Raw genomic sequence first — 16,060 nt, 5'->3', positions numbered from 1 at the left:
TGAGCATTGATTTTAAACTGTCACTGGAGTGAAGAAAGGACTTGTTAAACAGATCAGCCATGGCTGGAAAATACATTTGCATATCAACAGACAGTATTTGGATGGACAAAGCAGCCTTCCTTGGACACATTCAACCCACAATGGACTTTTGATCACCAGACGTTGAAGGTGGGGGAGCTCGCGTTCCAGGTTGACTGCTAAGATGGCCGAATACACAAACGGACATGGCCAAACCAGCTAGTCACATGACTAACCTGCTGGGCAACTCTCTTGTTGGTGATGGTCATTGCCTGGCACTTGTGTGGTGCGAAAAAAATAAATTTGAGTGTACAGAGTGTAAAGTGTGAGTTCGGTGCGTGAGGGAGGGACTCCTTTCTTTCTTTTTTCTACATTTTTTTAGCGTCCAGTAGCTGCCTCTTCGGTACAAGGGAAGAAGTTGATCGGTGAGTCACTGGTAAGTTATTTTACTTTTCATTGTAATAAAAAGTTTTTAAAGTTACATTATGGCAGGTCAGCTCAGCCAAGTAGAATGTACGTCCTGTAGTTTGTGGGAAGTCATAGACGCACCAGATCACATCTGCAAGAAGTGTCACCGACTGCAGAAGCTTGAGTCCGGGTTTCGGAACTCGAGCGGAGGCTGGAGTCACTGTTGTGCATCTGCGACGCAGAGGACTACATCGATAGGCACGTTTAAGAGCTCATTACACCGTAGGTTTAGGAGCATGCAGGCAGAGAGGGAATGGGTGACCGTTAGGCAGTCTAAGAGAACCAGGCAGGCAGTGCAGGAGTCCCCTGAGTCTATCTGGCTTGCTAATTGGTTTTCCACTTTGGATACTGGTGAGAGCAATGGTTCCTCGGGGGAGTGCAGCCAGAGCAAAGTCCATGGTACCAAGGGTGGCTCAGCTGCAGAGGAGGGGAGGAAGAAAAGTGGAAGAGCAATAGTGATAGGGGATTCGATAGTCAGGGAATCAGACAGGAGTTTCTACGGCAGTAAATGTGACTCCAGGATGGTGTGTTGCCTCCCTGGTGCCAGGGTTAAGGATGTCATGGAATGGCTGCAGGAAACATTTCTGGGGGAGGGTGAACAGCAAGAGGTCATGGTCCACATTGGTACCAATGACATAGGTAGGAAGAAGTATGAGGTCCTGAAAGCAGATTTTAGGGAATTAGGAAGGAAATTAAAAAGCAGGACCTCAAGAGCAGTAATCTCAGGATTACTCCCAGCGCCACGTGCTACTGAACATCGGAATAGGAGGAATGATCAATTGAACACGTGGCTGGAGAATTGGTGTAGGAGGGAGGGCATCAGATTTCTGAGGCATTGGGACCGGTTCTGGGGCAGGTTGGACCTGTACAAGATGGACGGGCTACACCTTAACAGGACTGGAACTAACATCCTCACAGGGAGATTTGCTAGTGCTGTTGGGGAGGATTTAATCTAGTTTATCAGGGGAATGGGAACCTGAGGCGTAACTCAAATTGGTATGAAGTAAAGCTGATAACAGGAGGTAGAAAAGTAGCAAGTGACATTAGAAGGCAGGTGAAACAAAGGCGAAAATCAACTAGGCTTAGAATGCCTAGAATAATGTCAAGAAGACAAGGTTAAGGGCACTCTACCTGAATGCACCCAGCATTCGCAATAAGGTAGATGATTTAAAGGCCCAAATAGAGGTAAATGGGTATGATCTAATTGTCATAACGGAAATATGGCTGCAGAGTGACCAAGACTGGGAACTGAATATTCAAGGATCTTCGACATGTAGAAAGGACAGGCAAAAAGGAAAAGGAGGTGGTGTTGCACTGATAATAAGGGATGAGATCAGTACATTAGTAAGAGAGGATCTCAGATCGGAAGAACAAAATGTGGAAACAGTTTGGTGGAGCTAGAAAACAGCAAGTGGCAGCAAACATTGGTTTATAGGCCACCAAACAGTAGTGACAGTGTGGGGCATGGCTTTAATCAGGAGATTAGAGAAGCATGTAGCATAGGTAATACAATAATCATGGGTGACTTCAATCTGCATATAGACTGGGTAAACCTAATGAGCACTAATGCTGTGGAGGATGAGTTTCTGGAGTGTGTTAGGGATGTTTTTCTAGAGGCATATGTTGAGAAACTGACTAGAAAACAGGCTATTTTAGATCTAGTATTTTGTAATGAGAAAGGGATAATCAATAATCTTGCTGTAAAAAAACCTTTAGGGATGAGTGACCATAATATGATAGAATTTTACATGATGTTTGAAAGTGAGGTAGTTCAATCTGAAGCCAGGGTGTTAAACTTGAACAAAGGAATTTATGAAGGTATGAGGGGCAAATTGCCTGAGGTGAATTGGGAAAATACATTAAAAGGTATGACAGTACATAGACAATAGATAGTCTTTAAAGAAATATTACATAATTTACAGCAACTATATATTCCTTCAAGGCACAAAAACCCCAAAAGTAAAGGTAGTGAACCGTGGATAACAAAGGAAGTTAAGGATTGTATAAGATTAAAAGAAAAGGCCGATAAAGTTGCCAGAAATAGTAGTAAACCTGAGGGTTGGGAGGATTTTAGAATATAGCAAAGGAGGACGAAGAAACTGATAAAGAAAGGGAGAATAGAATATGAACGTTAGCTAGCAAAAAATATAAAAAACGGACTGTAAAAGCTCCTATAGGTATGTAAAAAGGTCACAAGAGGATTTGAGTACAGGAGTAGTGAAGTCTTGCTTCAATTGTATAGAACCTTGGTTAGACCGCACCTGGAGTACTGGGTGCAGTTTTGGTCCCCTTACCTTAGGAAGGATATTATTGCGAGAGGGAGTGCAATGAAGGTTAACCAGACTTGTTCCCGGGATGGCGGGATTGTCCTATAAAGAGAGATTGGGAAAACTGGGCCTGTATTCTCTAGTTTCGAAGAATGAGAAGTGATCTCATTGAAAGCTACAAAATACTTAAAGGGATAGACAGGGTAGATGCAGGTAAGATGTTTCCCCTGGTTGGGGAGTCTAGAACCAGGGGACACAATTTCAAAATAAGGGGGAAGCCACTTAGAACAGAGATCAGGAGAAATTTCTTTACTCAGAGGGATGTGAATCTTTGGAATTCTCTACCCCAGAGGGCTGTGGAAGCTCAGTCATTGAGTATGTTTAAAGCAGAGATTGACAGATTTCTAAATACAAATGACAGAAGGGGATATGAGGATAGTGTGGGAAAAAGGCATTGATGTGGATGATCAGCCATGATCATATTGAATGGCAGGACAGGCTCGATGGGCTGAATGGCCTACTCCTGCTCGAATGAACCTATGTTCCTGTCCAGTGTCTTCAGTTCTTTCTTGATATCACACGGAGTGAATCGAATTGGCTGAAGTCTGGCATCTGTGATGCTGGGGACTTCAGGAGGAGGCCGAGATGGATCATCAACTCGGCACTTCTGGCTGAAGATTGTTGCAAATGTTTCAGCCTTATCTTTTGCACTGATGTGCTGGGCACCCCCATCATTGAGGATGGGGATATTTGTGGAGCCTCCTCCTCCAGTTAGTTGTTTAATTGTCCTCCACCATTCACTGCAGGACTGCAGAGCTTAGATCTGATCCGTTGATTGCGGGATCGCTTAGCTCTGTCTATCGCATGCTGCTTACGCAGTCTGGCACGCAGATAGTCCTGGATTATAGCTTCACCAGGTTGACACCTCATTTTGAGGTATGCCTGGTGCTGCTCCTGGCATGCCCTCCTGCACTCTTCATTGAACCAGGGTTAGTCTCCTGGCTTGATGGTAATGGTAGAGTGGGGGATATGCCGGGCCATGAGGTTACAGATTGTGGTTGAGTATAATTCTGCTGCTGCTGATGGCCCACAGCACCTCATGGATGCCCAGTTTTGCATTGCTAGATCTGTTCGAAATCTATCACATTGAGCACGGTCATAGTGCCTCACAACACGATGGACGGTATCCTCAATGTGAAGGCGGGACTTCGTCTCCACAAGGACTGTGCGGTGGTCACTCCTACCAATACAGTCATGGACAGAAGCATCTGTGGCAGGCAGATTGGTGAGGACGAGGTCAAGTATTTTTTTCCCTCTTGTTGGTTCCCTCATCACCTGCTGCAGACCCAGTCGAGCAGCTATGTCCTTTAGGACTCGGTCAGCTACTGATCCACTCTTGGTGATGGAATTTGAAGTCACCACCCAGAGTACATTCTGTGCCCTTGCCACCCTCAGTGCTTCCTCCAAGTGAGGTTCAACATGGAGGAGTACTGAGTCATCAGCTGAGGGAGGGCGGTAGGTGGTAATCAGCAGGAGGTTTCCTTCCCCATGTTTGACCTGATTCCATGAGACTTCATGGGGTCCAGATTCAATGTTGAGAACTCCCAGGGAAACTCCCTCCCCAGTGTATACAACTGTGCCACCTCTGCTGGATCTGTCCTGCCGGTGGGAAGAGAGGAAATTGGTGAAATTACAATCACCAGGGAAGCAGTACTGAGCAAACAGATGGAGCTGTGGACTGACAAGTCCCCGGGTCAAAGAACAAAGTACAGTTCAGCACAGGAACAGGCCATTTGGCCCTCCAAGCCTGCACCGATCTTGATGCCTGCCTAAACTAAAACCTTCTGCACTTCCAGGGACCGTATCCCTCTATTCCCATCCTATTCATGTATTTGTCATGATGCCTCTTAAACGTCGCTATCGTACCTGCTTCCACCACCTCCCCGGGCAGCAATTTCCAGGCACTCACCACCCTCTGTGTAAAGAACTTGCCTCGCAAATCCCCTCTAAACTTTGCCCCATTCACTTTAAACTTATGTCCCCTAGTAACTGACTCTTCCACCCTGGGAAAAAGCTTCTGACTATCCACTCTGTCCATGCCGCTCATAACTTTGTAAACCTCTATCATGTCGCCCCTCCACCTCCATCGTTGCAGTGAAAACAATCCGAGTTTATCCAACCTCTCCTCATAGCTAATGCCCTCCAGACCAAGCAACATCCTGGTAAACCTCTTCTGTACCCTCTCCAAAGCCTCCACGTCCTTCTGGTAGTGTGGCGACCAGAATTGCACACAATATTCTAAGTGTGGCCTAACTAAAGTTCTGTACAACTGCAGCATGACTTGCCAATTTTTATACTCTATGCCCCGACCGATGAAGGCAAGCATGCCGTATGCCTTCTTGACTACCTTATCCACCTGCGTTGTCACTTTCAGTAATCTGTGGACCTGTACGCCCAGGTCTCTCTGCCTGTCAATACTCCTAAGGTCTCTGCCATTTACTGTATACTTCCCACCTGCATTAGACCTTCCAAAATGCATTACCTCACATTTGTCCTGATTAAACTCCATCTGCCATCTCTCCGCCCAAGTCTCCAACCGATCTATATCCTGCTGTATCCTCTGACAATCCTCATCATTATCCGCAACTCCACCAACCTTTGTGTCATCTGCAAACTTACTAATCAGACCAGCTACATTTTCCTCCAAAGATTATATTTATATATACTACAAAGAGCAAAGGTCCCAGCACTGATCCCTGTGGACTTCATCCTAAGGTCTTGAAAGAGGTGGCTAATGAGGTAGTAGATGCGGTAATTTTTCAAATTCACCAGATTCTGGAAAGTTTCCATCAGACTGGAAAGTAGCAAATATATCCCCTCTATTCAAGAAGTGGGGGAGGCAGAAAACGGGTAACTATAGGTCAGTTAGCTTGACGTCTGTCATGGGGAAGGTGTTAGAATCGATCATTAAGGAGGGTATAGCTGGGCACTTAGAAAAACTCAAGGTAATTGGGAATAATCAGCACGGTTTGCTGAAAGGGAGATCATGTTTAACCAATTTATTGGAGCTCTTTGAAGGAGTGACATGTGCCGTGGATAAAGGGGAACCTGTTGGCGTACAGTACTTGGATTTCCAGAAGGTATTTGACAAGGTGCCACATAAAGGGTTTTTATGCAAAGTAGCAGCTCATGGTGTAGGGGGTAATATATTAACATGGATAGAAGATTGGCTGGCAGAAAACAGAGAGTATGCATAAATGGGTCCTTTTCTGATTGGCAGGATGTGGCGAGTGGAGTCCCACAGGGGTCTGTGCTGGGGCCTCAACTTTTTACAATTTATCTCAATGACTTAGATGAGGGGAGTGATGGCGTGGTCGCTAAATTTGCAGATGACACAAAGATAGTTAAGAAAGTATGTAGTGAAGAGGACATAAGGAGGTTGCAGATCGATATAGATAGGCTGAGTGAGTGGGCAAAAATCTGGCAGATGGAGTATAATGTGGGAAAATGTGAAGTTGTCCACTTTGGCAGGAAGAATAAAAAAGCAGAGTATTACAGAGTAGGAATATGGGAATTGTGTAGGATTAGTATAATGGGTGGTTGATGTTCGGCACAGACTCGGTGGGCCGAAGGGCCTGTTTCAGTGCTGTATCTCTAATCTAATCTACTTAAACAGAGAACGACTGCAGAATTTCGAGGTGCAGAGGGATCTCGGTGTTCTAGTGCACGAGTCACAAAAAGTTCATATGCAGGTACAGCAAGTGATAAAGAAGACTAATGGAATGCTATTCTTTAATATGAGAGGGATTGAAAATAAAAGTAAGGATGTTATGCTTCAGTTATACAGGGCATTGGAGACCACATCTCGAATACTGTGTACAGTTTTGGTCTCCTTATTTAAGGAAGGATGTAAATGCGTTGGAGGCGGTTCAGAGGAGGTTTACTAGATTGATACCTGGAATGAGCGGGTTGTCTTATGAGAAAAGGTTCGACAGATTGGGCTTGTTTTCACTGGAGTTTAGAAGAGTGAGGAGAGACTTGATTGAAGTTTATAAGGTCCTGAGCGGTCTTGACAAGGTGGATGTGAAAAGGATGTTTCCTCTTGTGGGTGAGTCCAGAACTAGGGGGCACTGTTTTAAAATTATGGGTAGCCCTTTTGGGACAGAGATGAGGAGAAATTTTTTCTCTCAGAGGGTTGTGTGACTTTGGAACACTCTGCCTCAGAAGGTGGTGGAGAGTCATTGAATATTTTTAAGGCGAGGTAGATAGATTCTTGTTAGGTAAAGGAATCAAAGGTTATTGGGGGTCGATGGTAATGTGGAATTTGAAACACAAACAGATCAGCCATGATCTTATTGAATGGAGCAGCAGGCTAGAGGGGCCGAATGGCCTACCTCTGCTCCTTTGTTCGTATGTTCATATGTTCGTATTTGCTACTTTCCAGTCTGCAGGAACCTTTCCAGATCCTATCGAATTTTGAAAGATAACCACCAATGCATCCACTACCTCTATAGCCACCTCCTTCAATACTCTGGAATGTAGCTCATCTGGTCCAGGGGATTTATCAACCTTCAATCCAATTAATTTGGAGCACATCCTATTTATTGATACTAACTACTTTCAGTTCCTCATTTTTACAAGTCCTTTGGTTCCCTCGTATTTCTGGGAGATTTTCTATATCTTTTTCCACGAAGACAGATGCAAAGTAATTGTTTAGTCTCTCCGCCATTTCCTTGTTCTCCACCACAAACTGTCCTGTCTCCGCCTGCAATGGATCCACATTTGTCCTTGTTAATCGTTTCCTTTTCACATACCTAAAGAAGATTTTACGGTCCGCCTTTATGTTTCTAGCTAGCTTGCATTCATAATCTCTTTTCCCTTTCTTTATCAGGTTTTGGTCCACCTTTGTTGGGTTCAAAATTGCTCCCAGTCCTCGGGCTTACCACTTTTTCTGGTGACCTTATAAGTCACTTCCTTTGACCTAATGTAATCCTTAACTTCTTTTGTTAGTCACGGTTGATTCACCTTTCCTGTTGGGTTTTCGTGTCTTACAGGAATGTATATTTGTTGTAAGCCATGTAATATTTATTTAAATACTAGTCATTGCCTGTCTACCGTCAAATCTTTTAATATATTTGCCCGATCCACCATAGCCACCTTCCCCCTCATACCCTCATCGTTTCCTTTGTTCAGATTTATGACCTAGTTTCAGAATGAAATACATCTCTTTCAAACTAAATGTAGAATTCTATCATATTGTGGTCACTATTTCCTAATGGCTCCTTTACAGCAAGGTTATTAGTTAGCCCTTTCTCATCACATAATACTAAATCTAAAATAGCCCGATCCCTAATTGGTTCTTCAACATACTGCTCCAGAAACCCATCTTGTCCACATTCCAGGAATTCATTCTGCACACCATTAGTACTAATTAGTTTTACCCAATCTATATGTAAATTGAAGTTGCCCATTCTTACTGTATTACCCATGATACATGCACCTCTTATTTCCTGATTTCGCCCATGCCCAACATTACCGCTACTGTTTGGTGGCCTATAAACAACACCTACCAATGTTTTCTGCCCCTTGCTGTTTCTTAGCTCCACCCAAACTGATTCTACATCTTGATCCTTCAATCTAAGGTTCTCTCTCACTAATGTACTGATCCCATCCCTTATTAACAGCGCTCCTCACCTCCTTTTCCCCTCTGTCTATCCCTCCTAAATGACAAATATCCCTGACTATTCAGTTCGCAGTCCTGGTCATCCTGTAGACATGTCTCGGTAATGGTAATTAAATCATACCCATTTACCTCTATTTGTGCCTTCAAATCATCTACCTTGTTGCAAATGCTGCATGCATTCAGATAGAGTGCCCTTAACCTTGTCTTAATGTTATTCCTCATTCCGATCCAATTTGATGTTTGCCTACGTCTCGTCTGCCTTACAATTTCACTTTCTACTTTTCTACTTCCTGTAACCAGTTTTGCTTCCCTTGAATCCGAGCTCCCTCTTAGGTTCACAAGCCCCTGACAATTTAAACGCTCCTCAACAGCACCAACAAATCTCCCAGCGAGGATGTTAGTCCCGGTCCTACTAAGATGCAACCTGTAAGCTTGTACAAGGGGAGTTGGTGGCCTAGTGCTATTGTCACTGGACTAGTAACCCAGAGACGCAGGGTATTGCTCTGGGGACGTGGGTTCAAATTCAGTTAATAAATCTGGAATTAAAAGCTAGTCTAATGATGGCCATGAAACCATTGTCGATTGTTGTAAAAACCCATCTGGTTCACTGGAAGGAAATATGCCTTCCTTACCTGGTCTGGCCCACATGTGACTCCAGACCCACAGCAATGTGGTTGACTCTTACATCACAGAATCATAGAATAATACAGTGCAGAAGAGGCCCTTCAGTCCATCAAGTCTGCACCGATGCATGAAAGACACCTGACCTGTCTACCTAATCCCATTTTCCAGCACTTGGCCCATAGCCTTGAATGTTATGACATGCCAAGTGCTCATCCAGGTACTTTTTAAAGGATGAGAGGAAACCCACCTCTACCACCCTCCCAGGCAGGGCATTCCAGACCGTCACCACCCTCTGGGTAAAAAGGTTCTTCCACAAATCCCCATTAAACCTCCCGCCCCTCACCTTAAACCTGTGACCCTTCATAACTGACCCTTCAACTAAGGGGAACAGCTGCTCCCTATCCACCCTGTCCATGCCCCTCATAATCTTGTACACCTCGATCAGGTCATCCCTCAGTCTTCTCTGCTCCAGCGAAAACAACCCAAGCCTATCCAACCTCTCTTCATAGCTTAAATATTCCATCCCAGGCACCATCCTGGTGAATCGCCTCTGCACCCCCTCCAGTGCAATCACATCCTTCCTATAATGTGGTGACCAGAATCGCACACAGTACTCCAGCTGTGGCCTTACCAAAGTTCCGTACAACTCCAACATGACCTCTCTGCTTTTGTAATCTATGCCTCGATTGATAAAGGCAAGTGTCCCATCTGCCTTTTTCACCACCCTATTAACCTGCCCTTCTGCCTTCAGAGATCTATGGACAAACACGCCAAGGTCCCTTTGTTCCTCGGAACTTCCCAGTGTCAGGCCATTCATTGAATACTCCCGTGTCACATTATTCCTTCCAAAGTGTATCACCTCACACTTTCCAGCGTTAAATTCCATCTGCCACTTTTCTGCCCATTTAACCATCCTGTCTATATCTTCCTGTAACCCAAGACACTCCACCTCATTGTTAACCACTCGGCCAATCTTTGTGTCATCCGCGAACATACTGATCCTACCCCCCATATAGTCATCTATGTCGTTTATATAAATAACAAACAATAGGGGACCCAGCACAGATTCCTGTGGTACGCCACTGGACACTAGCTTCCAGTCACTAAAACAGCCGTCTGTCATCACTCTCTGTCTCCTACAGCTAAGCCAATTTTGAATCCACCTTATCAAGTTACCTTGTATCCCATGTGCATTTGCTTTCTTGATAAGTCTCCCATGTGGGACCTTGTCAAAGGCTTTGCTGAAATCCATGTAAACTACATCAACTGCACTACCCTCATCTACACACCTGGTCACATGCTCAATAAATTCAATCAAATTTGTTAGGCATGACCTCCCTCTGACAAAGCCATGCTCACTATTCCTAATCAAATTTTGCCTCTCCAACTGGTGATAGATTCTCTCCTTCAGAATTTTCTCCAATAGTTTCCCTACCACTGACGTGAGACTCACTGGTCTATAGTTCTCTGGCTTATCTCTACAACCTTTCTTAAATAGTGGGACCACATTAGCTGTTCTCCAGTCCTCTGGCACCTCCCCCTTGGCCAGAGAGGAATTAAAAATTAGGGTCAGAGCCCCTGCAATCTCCACCCTCGCCTCCCACAGCATCCTGGGACACAAACCACCGGACCTGGAGACTTGTCTACATTTAAGCCTTCCAAAACCTCCAATACCTTGTCACTCCCTATGACAATTTGCTCAAGAACCTCACAGTCTCTCTGAGTTCCATATCTACATCCTTATTCTCTTGGGTGAAGACAGATGTGAAGTATTCGTTCAACACCCTACCAATGTCCTCTGGCTCCACCCACAGATTTCCCCCTTGGTCCCTAATGGGTCCTACTCTTTCCCTGGTTATCCTCTTCCCATTGATATACTTACAGAATATCTTGCTATCTTCCCTACTTTTACCAGCCAGAGCTTTCTCATGTCCCCTCTTTGCTCTCCTAATTGCTTTCTTAAGCTCCATCCTACACTTTCTGTATTCCACTAATGCTTCCGTTGATTTGCTCTCCTTGTATTTGCTCAAAGCCTCTCTTTTCCTTCTCTCATACCCTGAATGTTTCTGGTCATCCATGGTTCTCTGGGCTTGTTGCTCCTACCTGTTACCCTAGAGGGAACATGTCGGGCCTGTACCCTCCCCATTTCCTTTTTGAATGCCCTCCACTGCTCTTCTGTAGATTTCCCAACAAGTAACTCTTTCCAGTCTACCTTAGCTAGATCCTGCCTTATTTTACTAAAATTTGCTCTCCCCCAGTCCAAAACCTTTTTGGCAACTTGTCTATTTCTTTCTCCATAACAAGCTTAAATTGTACCATGTTGTGGTCGCTATCACCAAAATGCACCCCCACCAACACATCAACCACCTGTCCAGCTTCATTCCCCAGAATTAGGTCCAGCACTGCACCCTCCTTAGTTGGATCCTCTACACATTGAGCTAAAAAGTTCTCCTGCATACATTTTAAGAACTCCACTCCATGTGAGCCCTTAACATGATGACTATCCCAATTAATATAATGACCCTATTATTATTTCTACACACCTCTGCAAGTTGCGCACATATTTGCTCCTCAATTTCCTGCTGACTATCTGGGGGTCTATAGTACACACCTAGCAATGTGGCTGTCCCTTTTTATTCCTAAACTCTACCCATAAAGCTTCATTTGATGCCCCCTCCAAGATATCATCTCTGAAATGGCCTAGCAAGCCACTCAGTTGTATCTGGACAGGACAGACCCACCAGAGGTGGTGGCACAGTGGTATACAGTAGGGAAGGAGTTGCCCTGGGAGTCCTCAACATCGCCTCCGGACCCCATGAAGTCTCATGGCATCAGGTCAAACATGGACAAGGAAACCTCCTGCTGATTACTACCTACCGCCCTCCCTCAGCTGATGAGTCAGTACTCCTCCATGTTGAACACCACTTGGAGGAAGCACTGAGGGTGGCAAGGGCACAGAATGTATTCTGGGTGGGGGACTTCAATGTCCATCACCAGGAGTGGCTCGGTAGCACCACTACTGACCGACCTGGCTGAGTACTACAAAGAACAAAGAACAAAGATAATTACAGCACAGGAACAGGCCCTTCGGCCCTCCAAGCCTGCGCCGATCCAGATCCTCTCTCTAAACATGTCGCCTATTTTCTAAGGTTCTGTATCTCTTTTCTTCCTGCCCATTCATGTATCTGTCTAGATACATCTTAAAAGACTCCATCGTGCCCGCGTCTACCACCTCCGCTGGCAACGCGTTCCAGGTGCCCACCACCCTCTGCGTAAAGAACTTTCCACGCATATCCCCCCTAAACATTTCCCCTTTCACTTTGAACTCGTGTCCTCTCGTAATTGAAACCCCCACTCTGGGAAAAAGCCTCTTGCTGTCCACCCTGTCTATACCTCTCATGATTTTGTACACCTCAATCAGGTCCCCCCTCAACCTCCGTCTTTCTAATGAAAATAATCCTAATCTACTCAACCTCTCTTCATAGCTAGCGCCCTCCATACCAGGCAACATCCTGGTGAACCTCCTCTGCACCCTCTCCAAAGCATCCACATCCTTTTGATAATGTGGCGACCAGAACTGTACGCAGTATTCCAAATGTGGCCGAACCAAAGTCCTATACAACTGTAACATGACCTGCCAACTCTTGTACTCAATGCCCCGTCCGATGAAGGAAAGCATGCCGTATGCCTTCTTGACCACTCTATTTACCTGCGTTGCCACCTTCAGGGAACAGTGGACCTGAACACCCAAATCTCTCTGGACATCAATTTTCCCCAGGACTTTTCCATTTACTGTATAGTTCACTCTTGAATTGGATCTTCCAAAATGCATCACCTCGCATTTGCCCTGATTGAACTCCATCTGCCATTTCTCCGCCCAACTCTCTAATCTATCTATATTCTGCTGTATTCTCTGACAGTCCCCTTCACTATCTGCTACTCCACCAATCTTAGTGTCGTCTGCAAACTTGCTAATCAGTCCACCTATACTTTCCTCCAAATCATTTATGTATATCACAAACAACAGTGGTCCCAGCACGGATCCCTGTGGAACACCACTGGTCACACGTCTCCATTTTGAGAAACTCCCCTCTACTGCTACTCTCTGTCTCCTGTTGCCCAGCCAGTTCTTTATCCATCCAGCTAGTACACCTTGGACCCCAAGCGCCTTCACTTTCTCCATCAGCCTGCCATGGGGAACCTTATCAAACGCCTTACTGAAGTCCATGTATATGACATCGACAGCCCTTCCCTCATCAATCAACTTTGTCACTTCCTCAAAGAATTCTATTAAGTTGGTAAGACATGACCTTCCCTGCACAAAACCATGTTGCCTATCACTGATGAGCCCATTTTCTTCCAAATGGGAATAGATCCTATCCCTCAGTATCTTCTCCAGCAGCTTCCCTACCACTGACGTCAGGCTCACCGGTCTATAATTACCTGGATTATCCCTGCTACCCTTCTTAAACAAGGGGAAAACATGAGCAATTCTCCAGTCCTCCGGGACCTCACCCGTGTTTAAGGATGCTGCAAAGATATCTGTTAAGGCCCCAGCTATTTCCTCTCTCGCTTCCCTCAGTAACCTGGGATAGATCCCATCCGGACCTGGGGACTTGTCCACCTTAATGCCCTTTAGAATACCCAACACTTCCTCCCTCCTTATGCCGACTTGACCTAGAGTAATCAAACATCTGTTCCGAACCTCAACATCCGTCATGTCCCTCTCCTCGGTGAATACCGATGCAAAGTACTCGTTTAGAATCTCACCCATTTTCTCTGAGTCCAAGCATAACATTCCTCCTTTGTCCTTTAGTGGGCCAATCCTTTCTCGAGTTACCCTCTTTCTCCTTATATATGAATAAAAGGCTTTGGGATTTTCCTTAACCCTGTTTGCTAAAGATATTTCATGACCCCTTTTAGCCCTCTTAATTCCTCGTTTCAGATTGGTCCTACATTCCCGATATTCTTTCAAAGCTTCGTCTTTCTTCAGCCGCCTAGGCCTTATGTATGCTTCCTTTTTCCTCTTAGCTAGTCTCACAATTTCACCTGTATTCCCTAATCTTGCCATTTCTATCCCTCATTTTCACAGGAACATGTCTCTCCTGAACGCTAATCAACCTCTCTTTAAAAGCCTCCCACATATCACATGTGGATTTACCTTCAAACAGCTGCTCCCAATCTACATTTCCCAGCTCCTGCCGAATTTTGGTATAGTTGGCCTTCCCCCAATTTAGCACTCTTCCTTTAGGACCACTCTCGTCTTTGTCCATGAGTATTTTAAAGCTTACGGAATTGTGATCACTATTCCCAAAGTAGTCCCCTACTGAAACTTCAACAACCTGGCCGGGCTCATTCCCCAACACCAGGTCCAGTATGGCCCCTTCCCGAGTTGGACTATTTACATACTGCTCTAGAAAACCTTCCTGGATGCTCCTTACAAATTCTGCTCCATCTGGACCTCTAACACTAAGCGAATCCCAGTCAATGTTGGGAAAATTAAAATCTCCTGTCACCACCACCCTGTTGCTCCTACATCTTTCCATAATCTGTTTACATATTTGTACCTCTATCTCACGCTCGCTGTTGGGAGGCCTGTAGTACAGCCCCAACATTGTTACCGCACCCTTCCTATTTCTGAGTTCTGTCCATATTGCCTCACTGCTCGAGTCCTCCATAGTGCCCTCCTTCAGCACAGCTGTGATATCCTCTTTGACCAGTAATGCAACTCCTCCACCCCTTTTACCTCCCTCTCTATCCCGCCTGAAGCATCGATATCCTGGGATATTTAGTTGCCAATCATGCCCTTCCCTTAACCAAGTCTCAGTAATAGCAATACCATCATACTCCCAGGTACTAATCCAAGCCCTAAGTTCATCTGCCTTACCAACTACACTTCTTGCATTAAAACAAATACACCTCAGACCACCAGTCCCTTTATATTCATCATCTGCTCCCTGCCTGTTCTTCCCCTTAGTCACACTGACTTCATTATCTAGTTCCTTACAGGCTTTTGTTACTACCTCCTTACTGTCAACTGACCTCAATTGGTTCCCATCCCCCTGCCACATTAGTTTAAACCCTCCCCAACAGCGTTAGCAAAAGCACCTCCAAGGACATTGGTTCCAGTCCGGCCCAGGTGTCTTTTGGGCCTCCTTATCTCGAGAGACAATGGATACGCGCCTGGAGGTGGTCAGTGGTTTGTGAAGCAGCGCCTGGAGTGGCTATAAAGGCCAATTCTGGAGTGACAGGCTCTTCCACAGGTGCTGCAGAGAAATTTGTTTGTTGGGGCTGTTGCACAGTTGGCTCTCCCCTTGCGCCTCTGTCTTTTTTCCTGCCAACTACTAAGTCTCTTCGACTCGCCACAATTTAGCCCTGTCTTTATGGCTGCCCGCCAGCTCTGGCGAATGCTGGCAACTGACTCCCACGACTTGTGATCAATGTCACACGATTTCATGTCGCGTTTGCAGACGTCTTTATAACGGAGACATGGACGGCCGGTGGGTCTGATACCAGTGGCGAGCTCGCTGTACAATGTGTCTTTGGGGATCCTGCCATCTTCCATGCGGCTCACATGGCCAAGCCATCTCAAGCGCCGCTGACTCAGTAGTGTGTATAAGCTGGGGATGTTGGCCGCTTCAAGGACTTCTGTGTTGGAGATATAGTCCTGCCACCTGATGCCAAGTATTCTCCGAAGGCAGCGAAGATGGAATGAATTGAGACGTCGCTCTTGGCTGGCATACGTTGTCCAGGCCTCGCTGCCGTAGAGCAAGGTACTGAGGACACAGGCCTGATACACTCGGACTTTTGTGTTCCGTGTCAGTGCGCCATTTTCCCACACTCTCTTGGCCAGTCTGAACATAGCAGTGGAAGCCTTACCCATGCGCTTGTTGATTTCTGCATCTAGAGACAGGTTACTGGTGATAGTTGAGCCTAGGTAGGTGAACTCTTGAACCACTTCCAGAGCATGGTCGCCAATATTGATGGATGGAGCATTTCT

Source organism: Heterodontus francisci, chromosome 3 (genome assembly GCF_036365525.1).
Source record: "Heterodontus francisci isolate sHetFra1 chromosome 3, sHetFra1.hap1, whole genome shotgun sequence".
Taxonomy (NCBI): domain Eukaryota; kingdom Metazoa; phylum Chordata; class Chondrichthyes; order Heterodontiformes; family Heterodontidae; genus Heterodontus; species Heterodontus francisci.
The sequence above is the reverse complement of the archived record's forward strand: the minus strand, read 5'-3'. Positions refer to the sequence as shown.